Below are 13527 nucleotides of genomic sequence, written 5' to 3' on the forward strand. Positions count from 1 at the left end.
GCAATTACTCACTAGAACCCTTATCTAGCAGATCTTTGCATTGGGTATTTCATTCATTTATTGATCCATTTTTTTTCATTAAAGATGTTTATCTGATAAAAAAGAGATTGTTACTCAAGCAATTTTTCTTTTATATTGTTGTTTGGCAATCTGTCTTCAACATATTGATTGGTGCTATATTTGTATATTGCCCCGTTTATCATTTCTGTTTGTTATCGTGAACAGTAATTTGCTGTCTGCAATACAAATCCAATCTTCTCTGCACAGTGTAAGAAACTTTAAAAAATCACAAATAATTTAAGCTCTTATTGCAAATGTGCTAGGTTCAGGCAAACTTTATATAGGTTATTTAAATCCTGCATCATTCAATATCATCATTGGTACTAAACAAACGTAAAGTCTGCCAGGAAATTCTAGTTTTCTGTGTTGTCAACATAACTTTGCATATTAGACAAAATCTATAAACCACTTCATATTTATTGTGTGTCCATTTGTAGAAACCCATTATGTTATGATATGACATTTTTTTTTGCATTTGTACTATATGTTATTGTTTTTGTTTTGCTTTTTCAGTTATATTTTTTGTTGTTAATTGCATGGCTGCACATAATGAACTTTGCAGGTCATACCTATTTAGTACAGATCCTGTATCTCTCCTGAATTTCTAGAATTACATTAGGATTACACAAATCATGGCAAGACCTTCCAGATATCATGGTACTACTATTACCATCACCATAAGCCAAGCATTGGAACAATAAAATTTCAGTCTTTCGTGATACTTATGGCTTGGGCCAAAGACTGTCTTACAGATATTTGTGGTCTACAATTCACATTTCTCGCAGTCATCTGTATAAAAAATAGAGTGCAAGAGTTTGCCTGTTCATGATGCAGTAGTATATGCTACAGTAAATCGAGCACATTTTTAGTTATCAACTTATTGGACTGATGAAACTATAACAGTCATATATCTTTCCTGGCTTAGAATTTGGGGAGCTTTTGTTTAAAATTCCAAGGGCAACTAATTTCCCAGCCTGTAGCCTATATCCCCAATTATATGTGTTCACTGACAGTTTCACAGTTTTACTGAATATAAATCTGATATGGCTATCACTTTGACATATAATATGGAGATCATCACTATATTAGCAAAAAGTTTTAAGTATTAGTTTGTTATTTACTGAACTGCATTTACGTACTGTATACGTTCATTCATATTCACAAAGCTAGACTTATCTGCTTTACTTCAGATTGCCATAGCACTGTCATATAAAATATTAAGACTCAGTTGAAATCATTTATGGATATAATTCTTGTCTTGAATTTATAGTACAAGATTGACATGCTTGTAGACAGTTCATCGGTAATTGCAGAATCAAAGAGAGGTGGATACATCTATTGGCTTTAATGAGGGTAAAGAGGCTTTTAGATCCATCAAGTGCTGAAGTAGTTAAGGTATGCTTGACCTTGTTCAGTAAAACACTTTGTATATTATTGATCAAATTTTCCAGAAATGCAAAACAAATCATACAGGAAGACAGCTCATTCAGCATGTTGGAAATAATGAATACACTTGTGCACATCACAATTTAGCACAGCTGGAACATAGAGATGTCTTCAAAGAGAGACTAACAATATTCCGTTGGGATCTTTCTTGTGTATTGTATCCATTTCTGTTCAAAACACCCATTGCTTTAATGGCGAACAATGGATGGTGACTTTGACAAATAATAATGTGGGTGAATAAATGTCCATCAGTTCGCTAAACCTGCATCCATCGTAGTAAAACATCCCTTTCAGGAAAATGACACTAGAGAATTTTGCATTTGTTACTGTCTGAGTCCAAATTGAGCTGCCAGTAAGCTAGCATGGTCATTGATTGCCCTACCAGTACCCAATATAATTGGGAGGAATTTTGCTATTAAGTCTATAGCGTTTGTAGTTTTTGTGACAGCACTGAAACAATTCAAGGTAGACATGATACCCCTCTTTGTCAAAAGAGAATGTGCCTTGCTATGAAAAAAGTGGACAATCCAGGTTGGTCAAGAACTGATCTAGTTTGCCTTTACTCATCTAACTTATCATAAAGATCTGTATGTGGCCTAAATAGTTTTTACAGCTCTGCTTTACTTTATTTTAGTTATTCTATATCTATATCTCTCTTCACTATATGTTTCTCTATATATATATATCTCTCTCTACATCTATATCTCTCTTCACTATATGTTCTGTTACTTCGATGCTCTTTTCACAGTTCATTATATTCTAGTAGACTCACACATGCAAGTCTTTTCTAATTATTCAGTTTTACTTCACTTAGAAATCCAATTTTGTCCGCACAGAATTGTATTTTTTTTTTACTTATCAATGACTATAGTGAGATAACAAAATATGATGAATGCATTTGCAGTTTCATAAAATCACTAATAACATACCACAAGAAAACATTCACAAATAAACAGAAATAAGACTTTGGAAAGAACACATCATTTTCTACCCATTGTTTGCATACAGACTGCTTCATTGATGTAAACACATTTAATATAAAGTATAATTTCGTCCACAAGTAATATGATTGCCATGAATTCAACTGAATAATGGTAATATTTTACACTGTTTCGTCTTCATCTACTCATTGCTTTTGATTTTGTACTTCATTTAACCTTGGGACAAAAGCTTTTCTTTATTTTCAATAATGGGGTGAAAATATATAATTTTTTTTAAGATTATTTTTAGACATTGTATGCCCCTAAAGAATACCAACATGTGTGTTTGGACATACCCCTGAGTAAAGCAAAACTCTATGTGCAGGTTCATATCTTTCCTCACTTGAGGTCATTTAGCATTCCACCAATTTAAAACCATCCAAACTAAAAAATATATATATATATTTTAAAACACTACTTTTCATACAACCCATTTTACAAACAGCCACTGTCAAAACTCACTGCCACCAATTTTGTGTGCTTAAATACAATTGTAAAAAAAAAAAAAAAACACACACAAAAAAAACCCTGAAATAAAATTGTGTAAAGCATGTGTCCTGTATTCACAAACAAGAGTAAGAATACTTCACTTTTAAAAAATAATGGCAATCATGATTTACTTTTATTTTTATCCATGAAGTGTAGGTAGTAAATTATCTTATATTATCACATGCTTACGTAGGGATTTGGTTGTGTAATGCTGCAAACCAATATTGTCTGTGAGCATACAAATTCCAAACACTGCTGGTAATGTGAATAGGTCATATTGACATATCAGATTTGTTACAGCTTGTTACTCTGTAAACCACACAAATGATGGCTTACATTTTACAATGTTTATTATCATGCAATATCATTTAAAAAAATATACTCTTGATACCTTTTTAATGTATTTTACCACAGGTTTATTTTTTCTGTCAGTATGCTTCATGCTGATTGGCTGTTCCCTGACAGTTTACTTTGTCTATTAACTGCAAATCATAATTAGGGGAGCTATCATGGTTAAATCTTTATGGTTTATTCAGATTTGTTTTTATTTTAAATTGATTAAAGACCATTTTATTATACTATTCCCAAACATACCTTAGGTATAGAGTTACTGGAAGAAGGGCAGTCCACATACCCTACTGTTTGGCAATTTCATCACTGTACTTCATTGGAGCAAATTATTTTAACATCATGTGATCTTGAAAGAACAGTGCACTCATCTTTATTTACATGTTACGTAGGCCGAATGTAAATGGCATTTTCAGTGTATTATCTAATACATTTAGATAATATTTTTTTTTTTTCATATGACCAATCGTACTATTCTACTGCAGTTTGTTGTTTAAATAGACTTAGGGTAAATTGATTCCAAATTTGTTGAGTTGGAAAAAAACTCGGCTGTATGTCTAGCTTCACTCCAGTCACTATAACAACGTTAGTTAGCTGACACTGTGAACCAATCAGTAGCTCCCCATTCATAAAAATGGCTTGAAAAAGTATGTCTTTTTTATGAGGAGCCTCTGATTAGATTACAGCAATAGCTGACTACTGTAAGGCAATCAACTATGTCGCTGCCGATGATGCCCAAGCCTTCCGTTCTGAAGAATTATAGAAAGTGTAAAGAAAGGCGGGCAGAGTGATCCAGTGCTGGAGCACAGACATTGGTTTTGGGTTAAAAGTTTACCATGTACTGGTATGAAAGCACCAGGGACCTCCTAATTTAAATTAACCATTTATGGTGCCAGGAGTGTTCCTTTAGCAATTTATTCCAAAGTTTGTTCATTTAGTTTTCATCATCCTGTTTAGTCCCAATATGTCCATATGCACGAAAATTCTATTTCAGTGATACAGATTTTCCAGTTATAGTGACTATTATTAGAAATCAGTAGTGAATGAAGAAAAGGAGACAAAATGGATGGCATGAACAACAGGAAAATAATAATTACCAAGATACAGGGAGACAGATAAAGACTAATAGGTGGGGGACATTACAGAAATAAAAAAAAAAAAAACCATACATACTAAAAAATAAGAGAAGGATTACAAACATACTCTGAGAAAGTGATTTATGCAAGAAAGAAAAACATAAAATAAACTTTTAAAACGTAGTTTATATACTAGACTCCAGTCTACTGCACTAAACCACCATTAACCCCTTAAGGACACATGACATGTGTGACATGTCATGATTCCCTTTTATTCCAGAAGTTTGGTCCTTAAGGGGTTAAGGGTTTCAGCAATTTATGCTACAGTAGCTCCTCTGTGAGATCGGATGAGATGGGCTGGCCTTCGCTAACCAAATGCATCAATGAGCCTTGGGCATCCATGACCCTGATGTCGGTTCACCATCATGGTTGTCCTTTCTTGCATCACTTTTGGTAGGTAATAACCACTGCATACCAGGAACATCCCACCAGATTGACTGTTTTGGAGATGCTCTGACCCAGTCGTTTAGCCATCACTATTTGGCCATTGTCAAAGTCACTCATATCTATTCACTTGTCCATTTTTCCTGCTTCCAATACATGAAATTCAAGAACTGACTGTTCACTTGCTACCTAATAAATCTCACCCCTTGACAGGTTTCATGGTAAGGATATAATAAAAATTATTCACTTCACCTGGCAGTGGTTTTAATGTTGTGGCTGATCAGTGTATACGCTAAGAATTCACCCCACACTCTAATTGCAATATAAAATACTTCTATTTCAAAAATAAGCAATAACACTAAATAATAAAGTATACACAATACAACAAAAGTATAGGTTAAATCTTAAAACTAGCAGAGAACAAAATCTTGCCAGAAATCCTACACGCAAAGTTTCTACTTCTCCCCAGGTACCTTTCTCTGTTTGTTCCCAGATGCTTGTTTCTTGAGAAAAGTGCCTGTAGATGTCGATATGTTGGGGTAGGATTTGTGGCATGATTTTCCTTTTCACTGTTTATATTTTACAGTTTATTTTTGTGCATTCTTATAGTATAGATTCTAAAATACATATAACATAAAAAGAATGCAAAAGTGAACAATAATCATGCAATACATATCTGCCAGTTGCCAATTGTAGTGGAAAACAATGTAGTTGAAGCTAAAAGAATTAATTTACAATCTTAATCTATGTAGATTTTTAACATATGATGGCGCATATGGATCGAAAACCTGTTTTCATATATATCATTATATCCTCAAATTTTCTGTATTTGCAAAAAAGCATCCAAGCCTTCTTAAAATAATCTATAGAATCTGAAAATACAACCTCTTTATGCAGAGAATTCCACATCTTTATTATTCCAGTCTCAATGGGTAATCTCTTGTCTATTGTATATTCCTGCTAATGAACATGTTAGCACATAGCAGTTTGTACTGATCCTGTTTATATTTGGATAGTGCTATCATATTCCCTTGACATTGCTTTTTTCTAAAGAAAACAAATCCAGTTTTTCTAGCCTTTTCTTATAGCTATTTTTTTCCACTCCCCTTACTAGTTTTGTAGACCATCGCTGCACTTTTTCTAGTTCTGCCATATCTGAAAATTGCATCACATATTCAAGGTCTTACCATTTAATTTTAAAGAGGCTAAATTGTATTTGAATCACATGAATCAAAACCCCTTTTTATACACAAAAGCACCTTACTTGCTTTTGCAACAGCAGACTGGCATTGCATACTGTTCCATAGTTTGTGATCTATAATTGTTCCCAAGTCCTTTTCATTGAACGGTATCCCTAACTCAACCCCATTTAGTGAATAAGTGGCTTGCAGGTTCCTTTTTACAAAATGCATGATTTTACAATTATCTGTATTGAATCTCATCTGCCACTTGCCTGCCCAGTCCCCCAATTTATTAAAATCCCTCTGTAGAGAAGCTATTTCATGTTCAGAAAACACAGACAAATGGCAGAACCCTGAGATACGCCACTTACCACTATTTTCCAATTTGAAAATGTCCACAGCCCGACTATTTAAATAAATATATACTTCTAACACTAATTTTGTGAGCTTGTATAGTAGGCATGTTTCAGTTACAGAGAAATAGATACATTATTACAATGCATGAAAATATACAAAACTCCAGTGGTTATATGTGGTACTGCATGTGAATATACAGAATGTGCTGTGCATGGTAACATTTACCCTCACGTATTTATTAGTTGCCTCTTTGTCAATACTTTTATAGCATTAAATAATCACTATAGAAACAATAGTAAACATTTAAAAATGAAGGGCATTTATATATTTGTTCAGATGATAAATGTTAGCATTATGGTCGTATGTCATATTAGTTGAAGTTTGTTGTCTGTTTGTTTTCCTGTAAAAGTTTAGCATCTCCTTTAGACTATTTTCAAATGTGTCATCCTGTTAGCAAATTAAAAAATACTATAACATGTTTTTTATTGCACATTGGGCAAATTCAGCAATATATTGGTCTTTCTATATTAACCATGTGTCAACCTAAGAACATTAGCACTCTCACAGTGCCATCTAGTGGATACAGTCTACTTGTTATAGATATAGGTCAAGTAGATAGATAGATAGCTAGATAGATAGATCTTTGCACTTATAACTTAAGTAAAAGCTGGACATATGTAATACCTCAATTCAGATAACTGCATTTAATATAAATTGTTTTAATTTGAAACATTTTTTATCAAGATATCTATGGACTTAATTGAAATTCTGTGAATTTGGCTTCATTGTAATATGCTCAAAATAAAATAAAACAAGCCATAATCAACCTTTATTAAAAGCAAAACCAATTTATTTGTATTCAATTGTTTTAGCTGTTTTTTTTTTGTTTGTTTTTTAAAACTTGGTTATGCTTACTATCCAGTGGATACAATTCAATTTACATTTGTTTTCTTATGCATAGGTGTCACATACAGCATACCAAATTGTGTTATTACTTTGGAGAAAATAACTGCTTGTGAATTATTTTTAAAATGTGTTTATTTATTATAATCCAAAAGCAAACCATTCTTCATTCACACATTTTCTACATTGTCTAAAATGAGTGCAAATTTGTAACAATCTGGAGGGTTCCGCCCCCTTTCTCCCCCCTCCCCCACAATGAAATGCTAATTCCCGATACGGATACGTAGTACAGATTGTTTGCTCTGACAAACTATGCAGGTGGCATTTGACAGCAGAGATACAAGAGAGGTTCTCTTCCCAAGAGCTTATGTATGTACTGTGGCCTTGAAGAAGAATCAGTGAAATTATATTTGAATTGCACATATCAGTGCTTGAAGAGTTGTAAGTATGGCCGTTTAACTTGATTAATCACTGCTAGTGATAGCTGTCTTTTACCTTTAAACCACTGGAAGAAGAATGAGTTAAGGAAATATCTAGAGACAATTTGCAAATATAACATGAATGATGTTAAACTATGAGATGGAATCCATACATTCCAATGTACTAAGCTATGACCCACTGGTGTGTTACAAAACACAAAGCAGTTACATCTGATATTTACAAGACTGAATCTGGAGGCATATATAAATAGAGATTCAAGAATAGCCTGCGGATATGGTATATAATAATCAACTGCCAAATATCTTATGCTGTGAGTTTAGAGGTCAAAGTTATATGACTTACAATATCATGCAGTATATACTAGATTTTTGCAGAGCATACATTTTTGTTCTTCCGAACCAATTCTGCTGAATTTTTTTTCAGGTTGGTAAGAATTAGTTCATGCCACTTTTTTACTTGGCTGGATTTTGGTACCCAAAAATTTCAGAAAGCCATTTGGATATCCAACACAGCAGGAAAAGCGCTGGCATGGAAAATGGCTACAAGATTGCCTGGACTAGTGGCTATCCTTTACAAGTAATGTTTGCAATACCAATTCATTCTGAGTTGTCAAAATTAGATTAGTTGCCAGATTAGATCTGGATTAAAAAAAATACATTAAATAGGATGCAAGTGAGCGTAGTTTTACCTTTTCTTTTTGCTATTTTGCATTACTGGAAAACGGGAAAGAGGAGTAATTTCAAGTATAAAACAGAGGATTTATAAAAAAAATGAAATTAAAAAGTCAGTGAGCAACTGACTTCCCACTCACCTCTACTCTCCTCACAAGAACAAAGCTTTCCCACACATCTAGTATGTAGCATCAGTGACTGTGCTAAAGTTTGTGTTCCTTTTCTTTTAAACTGTGCCTACTAGCAGCAGAAGTCATTTAACTGGAAAAAATAGTATTTTTCAAAAACTGACAGGGTGGAACAGGTGAGTGGGTCATCAATTGGACATTGACTTTTACCTTTTATATTCTGAAAAATCCAATTTTTTCTAATTATGTTACTCCTGCTGCTGTTCCCACTTTTTCCAAATGACTTTCATTGTAGCGGTGTCTTGCAGTGTGGTCTGATCATAGGGCACTGTTTTTTTTCCACACTGGAGGATGGTCACTGACACTGTAGACTGGATGTTTAGGAAACTTTGTTCTTCTCAAAGAACCACTATCAGACTCTCCCTTGGTCTTTTAAGAAAGCTTATGGCCTCCCAGAGTAATCACTACCTCACATACCTATCTCTTGCTCTCTGCTAAAGGGCAGCACTTTACTCTCTCCTCCAGCTCTACTTCACTCCCACCTTTTGTATTGCTATCTCCTGCACTATTGTGTTTTATACCCCACCTCCTATAGACTGTAAGCTCATTTGAGCAGGGTCCTCTTCAACCTATGGTTCCTAAGTTTATTTTGTTATTGTCCTATTAATAGTTAAATATACTCCTCTTATAATATTTTAAAGCCCTACGGAATCTGTTGGCGCTATATAAATGGCAATAACAATAATATGTAATGGATAAAGAGATAAACCTGTGAGTTGTATATTTTTTAAATATAATGTATTGCTAAACCTAATGAACAAAAAAAAAAGTGTACCAGGAGGGACTGGGATAAATAAGATATACTGTGATATAACCAATCACTGAAGAATGTCTATCAGACAAGGAACAATTTGGTAAAATAGAAAGAAGAGAGAATAAATAAATAAATTTTATTAAATAATATAGTATCTAAAATCTAAATGTGCTCATGTACAAAAACGTGAATGGAGTGATGTATATAAGAAAGTTAAACCAATACCATAATTGTAAATATCACTACTGGAGATAGATATCAAAATGTAACTAGCCTAGTTAAAATAAGCAGCCTGGCTAGGTGGATAGAGGTAGTAGCGATAACAAATCCTTGATTATAGATTGGTAAGGGTTAAACAACAACATACCCTGTAATAAGGTCATGTGCAGTAGTGGAGTAAACCCAATATAGGTATAGTCATGCACACGTCTGTGCTTTAAATGAAAACTCTGTCTAATGCAACAAAAAAGGAGAGAGGAAACAGAAAATATGAAGAGGAGGAGAAAAGGGGAAATAAGGAGAACTATACCGAATTCTGGTAAGAGTTCAAAGCTTTTTGGCTATGTATATGCAAGATAATGCTGCTGTGATAGCTAAAGAAACTTAGCTCACTAACTGATAGATAAAAATACCACCGTTGGCTACTAAGATTGGTACTTAAGAAAGTCTCCCACATGTAAATTCCCTGTACTAAATATCTCCCCTCCCATGCCTTCGAGGGCATCTACTGCTAGCTCCACTAAATAATGAGAATCTAATAATTACAAGGATGTAATACAATCACTAAATGATTAAATAAGGAGAAAATAAAAACATTTGCGCTGTGGCAAGTCCATGTGCTAGTTAAAAGTCATTTTAACTAGCACATGGACCATGTAGCTAGCACATGGGTCCATGTAGTGCTACTTTCTATGACTTTTTTTGTTGCATTAGACAGAGTTTTCAATTAAAGCACAGACGTGTGCATGACTACACTTATATTGGGTTTACTCCACTACTGCACATGACCCTATTACAGGGTGATGTAGATTAATTTAGAAATAAACAAATATGTTTGAATGACTATCTGTTCCTGTCCAGATCTGAGATGATTAAATTGCGTATACGCAGAAGCAAATTCACACTGACACATGGAGTTCAGGTTAAAAGCACTAAGAGAAAATGTAATGGCATCTGATGAAAAGCGGGCTCGCAGACCCTTATAAGAGCGAAATTACATCATCATTGATTATCGAGATATCAGTAAATAAACATCATTAATTGGATTAAATGTTAAGTGGCTATGTCAATGTCCACCCATCTGTATTAGTAATTGGCTCAGGGTTTTGAGTGACTAGTGGGGCATCCTCCCATCATGGGATGTCGTAATTTCTGACCAGGATTCAGTCGCCATTGCTCTTTAGCACGAGGCTTTACTCGATGGGAGGGGGAATCTGGCAGCCAGCCATTTTGAGTACTTGGCACCGTTTTTGGGTAGTTAGTGATGTCAGACTCGTGGTCAGATTCGGTGTTCTTTTTATGAATAGAACATTACATTTCATTAGGCCAGCTTCCCATGGCCTTGGCTATGGCCTTGGTTATACTTTGTTGCATGTTACAGGAGATTCAATAATTCCGGGGTTAGTCATGTCTTTATAGAAAATACAGTCTCTATTCATTACACTAAATGCTGTTAGGAAATTATGTCATGTAATGTAGTTAAAATGGAGGATTTGTCATAATATGAAGTTAAAATGGAGTTAGTGCAATAATTCAATACAGGTTCAATAAAGATTTTTAATAATTCTACATCAGTCCCCCCTATGAAATGTTAGATTCTAAAAAAAGATAAACTTTATTGGTTAGTTCCAGAAGACATGTTAGCCCAAAGGCACAAAACCCTATGAAGTAACGGTTCTTAAAGTCTTCTTAGTTCTTCAGAGGGACATCATAAAATAGACAAGCTTACATTACCATATGGACCTGTGTTATCTGGAGTATAGGCACAACAAGTCATGGTGACAGGTAAACGTTGTTGGTTGCAATAGATATAATAAATGCAAATCAAAATATTATTATTAGTGACGGTTGGGAAAATGGACTCAAACTTTTCTTTAACTGCAAAATCATCTGGTACCCCCCTTGGCACACCTATGGCATCAATATATATGTATATATGTGTCAAACTTCCCTTTAGAGGGGTGCTCCTCTTTGTGTTCTGAAGCATGAATGTGGTGTGTCAAGAGTACCTTGTCATGTTTTATGTGTATGGACATAATAACCTTGGCTAGGGCACATTTGCTTATTCATCATAGTATTAAACCTGTCCCACGCTACATCAGTGTAGGTGGACTCGGATCATTTAGTCAATATTAATATCACCACAAACTCAAGATGGGCAAATAATCCTGAGGAAGCTTGGCGTTTGGATCTCTTTAGCTTCACGAGGTCTCCTTTTGGGGTCCTCGGCTTTCCATCGATGGCAGGTGGTCAGGCATTATTATGGCCATCAAACACCTACTTGTTGGTATCTTTTTGTTTTTTTAACAAGTCATTTTCCCTTTAGAGTCAAAAGTTTGTCAAAATCAACACATGTTACTTCCCATGTTGCAGAGAGAGTCTTGAATCTGGAACAGTGAATCCACTGAGTGATCTCTGCAACTTTCACAATGCACTATTGGGTATGTGGTCTTGGTTGTCACATTGATGACCGGCTAGGCTTCTGGCCATCCTGACAAAATGTCTATTATAACTAGTGCATATTTGACCCGGCAGCTCTTTGGCACCTGGATATAGTCACTTGGATTCTTGAAAGGGAAAGTGAGAGTTAGCTAGGTGCTTAGGATTCTCCTCCTCTTCTGCCGGAGCTGTCCTTGGCACAAATGACACAGGATCGGCAGTAACTGATGATTAGAGGAGTAATTCTAGGTGCTTCAGAGTATTTAGAGATCAAAGAGTTCATGAGGGTCTTGGATAGGTATAAAGTTCCATGGGCCCACTGCCCAGTACATGTTTTTGGGTAAACAGAACTTGAGAGTGTTGGAGTACAGCCCGTCTTCAAGGGTTGCCCCTTTCTGTTTTCCAGCTTTGTATTTCTTCAGGGTCAGCAGCTGCTTGTCATTCTTTCAGAAGCTTGAGATCTGTGGATAGGATCTACATGGTGAGTATAGAAGTTTCTTCAGCGGACACCCTTCTGTCCACTTCCCTTGGTGCACTTGTGGCTTGGTTGGCAGCTTAGTCAGCAGTCCAGATTGATCCAAAATCATGTGCCGCACCCAGGGCATATCTTGAGTCAATGTAGGTGTTGGCATGTCTTCCTTCAGGCATTTTGTATGCCACTGAGAAGGCTGTCAATTCAGCGTCTTGAGCAGATGTGGGTGAGAAAAGTGAAGATGCTTGACGTACCTGATCTTCTGTAGCAACAGCAAATCCAGTATGGTACCTTTCCTCTTTATCCGCAAACAGAGTGGAGTCAGGATCTGGTAAAGCTACTGCATGCCCTGTTGAGAGGTGTCTTGTTTCTTCTTTCATCTGTTCAAAGCAACCATGAGGAGCAGTAGAAGAGGTTTCCTCACCTATTTCTGTGTGAGATTGGGGAGATTGTGTATTTGTCTTTCTATTTATAGTTCTCTTGCTGACCCCCCTCTGTAGAGAGCTGATATCGATTGTTTTTTTGTTCTAATGAGTCAGGTTCCTTTCATGAGATTTCTGGGGACTTAGTGAAGAAAACATGAGGGACAGCCACCTCCCAGTGATGATACAGGTGTCTTACTTCCATGGGAATCTGGGTCAGGACCACACTATTTCCTTGAGAGTCCCCAAAACAGGTCTTTCATGATGAAGTGCACCTCCACCAGTCTGAATAATTTTTCGTTAGTGTGGTATTCCCCCCTGGGAAGTGGCGGAAGAGTGGCCAGAGCAACTTTTCTTCAAAATATAATGTTGTCAGGTAGAGGCAGAGTTGTCTATGAGCGGAGGAAATTGGTAAGGAATAAAAAGGGAGGAAGCATATAAAGGATATAGATATGGTAGTGGGGAGATGGAGGAATGAGTAGTGGATAGAGCGAGAGGGGAAGAAGGTGGAGTAGGAAGGACAGGGGAAGTAGAAAGAAGAGAAGGTGGAGTAAGAGGAGGAGAAGGTGGAGTAGAGGGAGGAGTAGGAGGAGGGGAAGAGGACAAGGTGGAGTAGAGAGAGGAGTAGGAGGAGGGA

At 35.7% G+C, this 13527-nt stretch overlaps 1 protein-coding gene across 1 annotated transcript in view; it reads left to right on the top strand.

Moving 5' to 3' along the window:
- Positions 1 to 13527, top strand: part of LOC134615515 (bifunctional heparan sulfate N-deacetylase/N-sulfotransferase 4-like) — a 423933-nt gene that overhangs the window by 952 nt on the left and 409454 nt on the right. The gene's annotated exons all lie outside the window — the stretch shown is intronic.

The sequence above is a fragment of the Pelobates fuscus genome, chromosome 6, assembly GCF_036172605.1.
Source record: "Pelobates fuscus isolate aPelFus1 chromosome 6, aPelFus1.pri, whole genome shotgun sequence".
Classification (NCBI taxonomy): domain Eukaryota; kingdom Metazoa; phylum Chordata; class Amphibia; order Anura; family Pelobatidae; genus Pelobates; species Pelobates fuscus.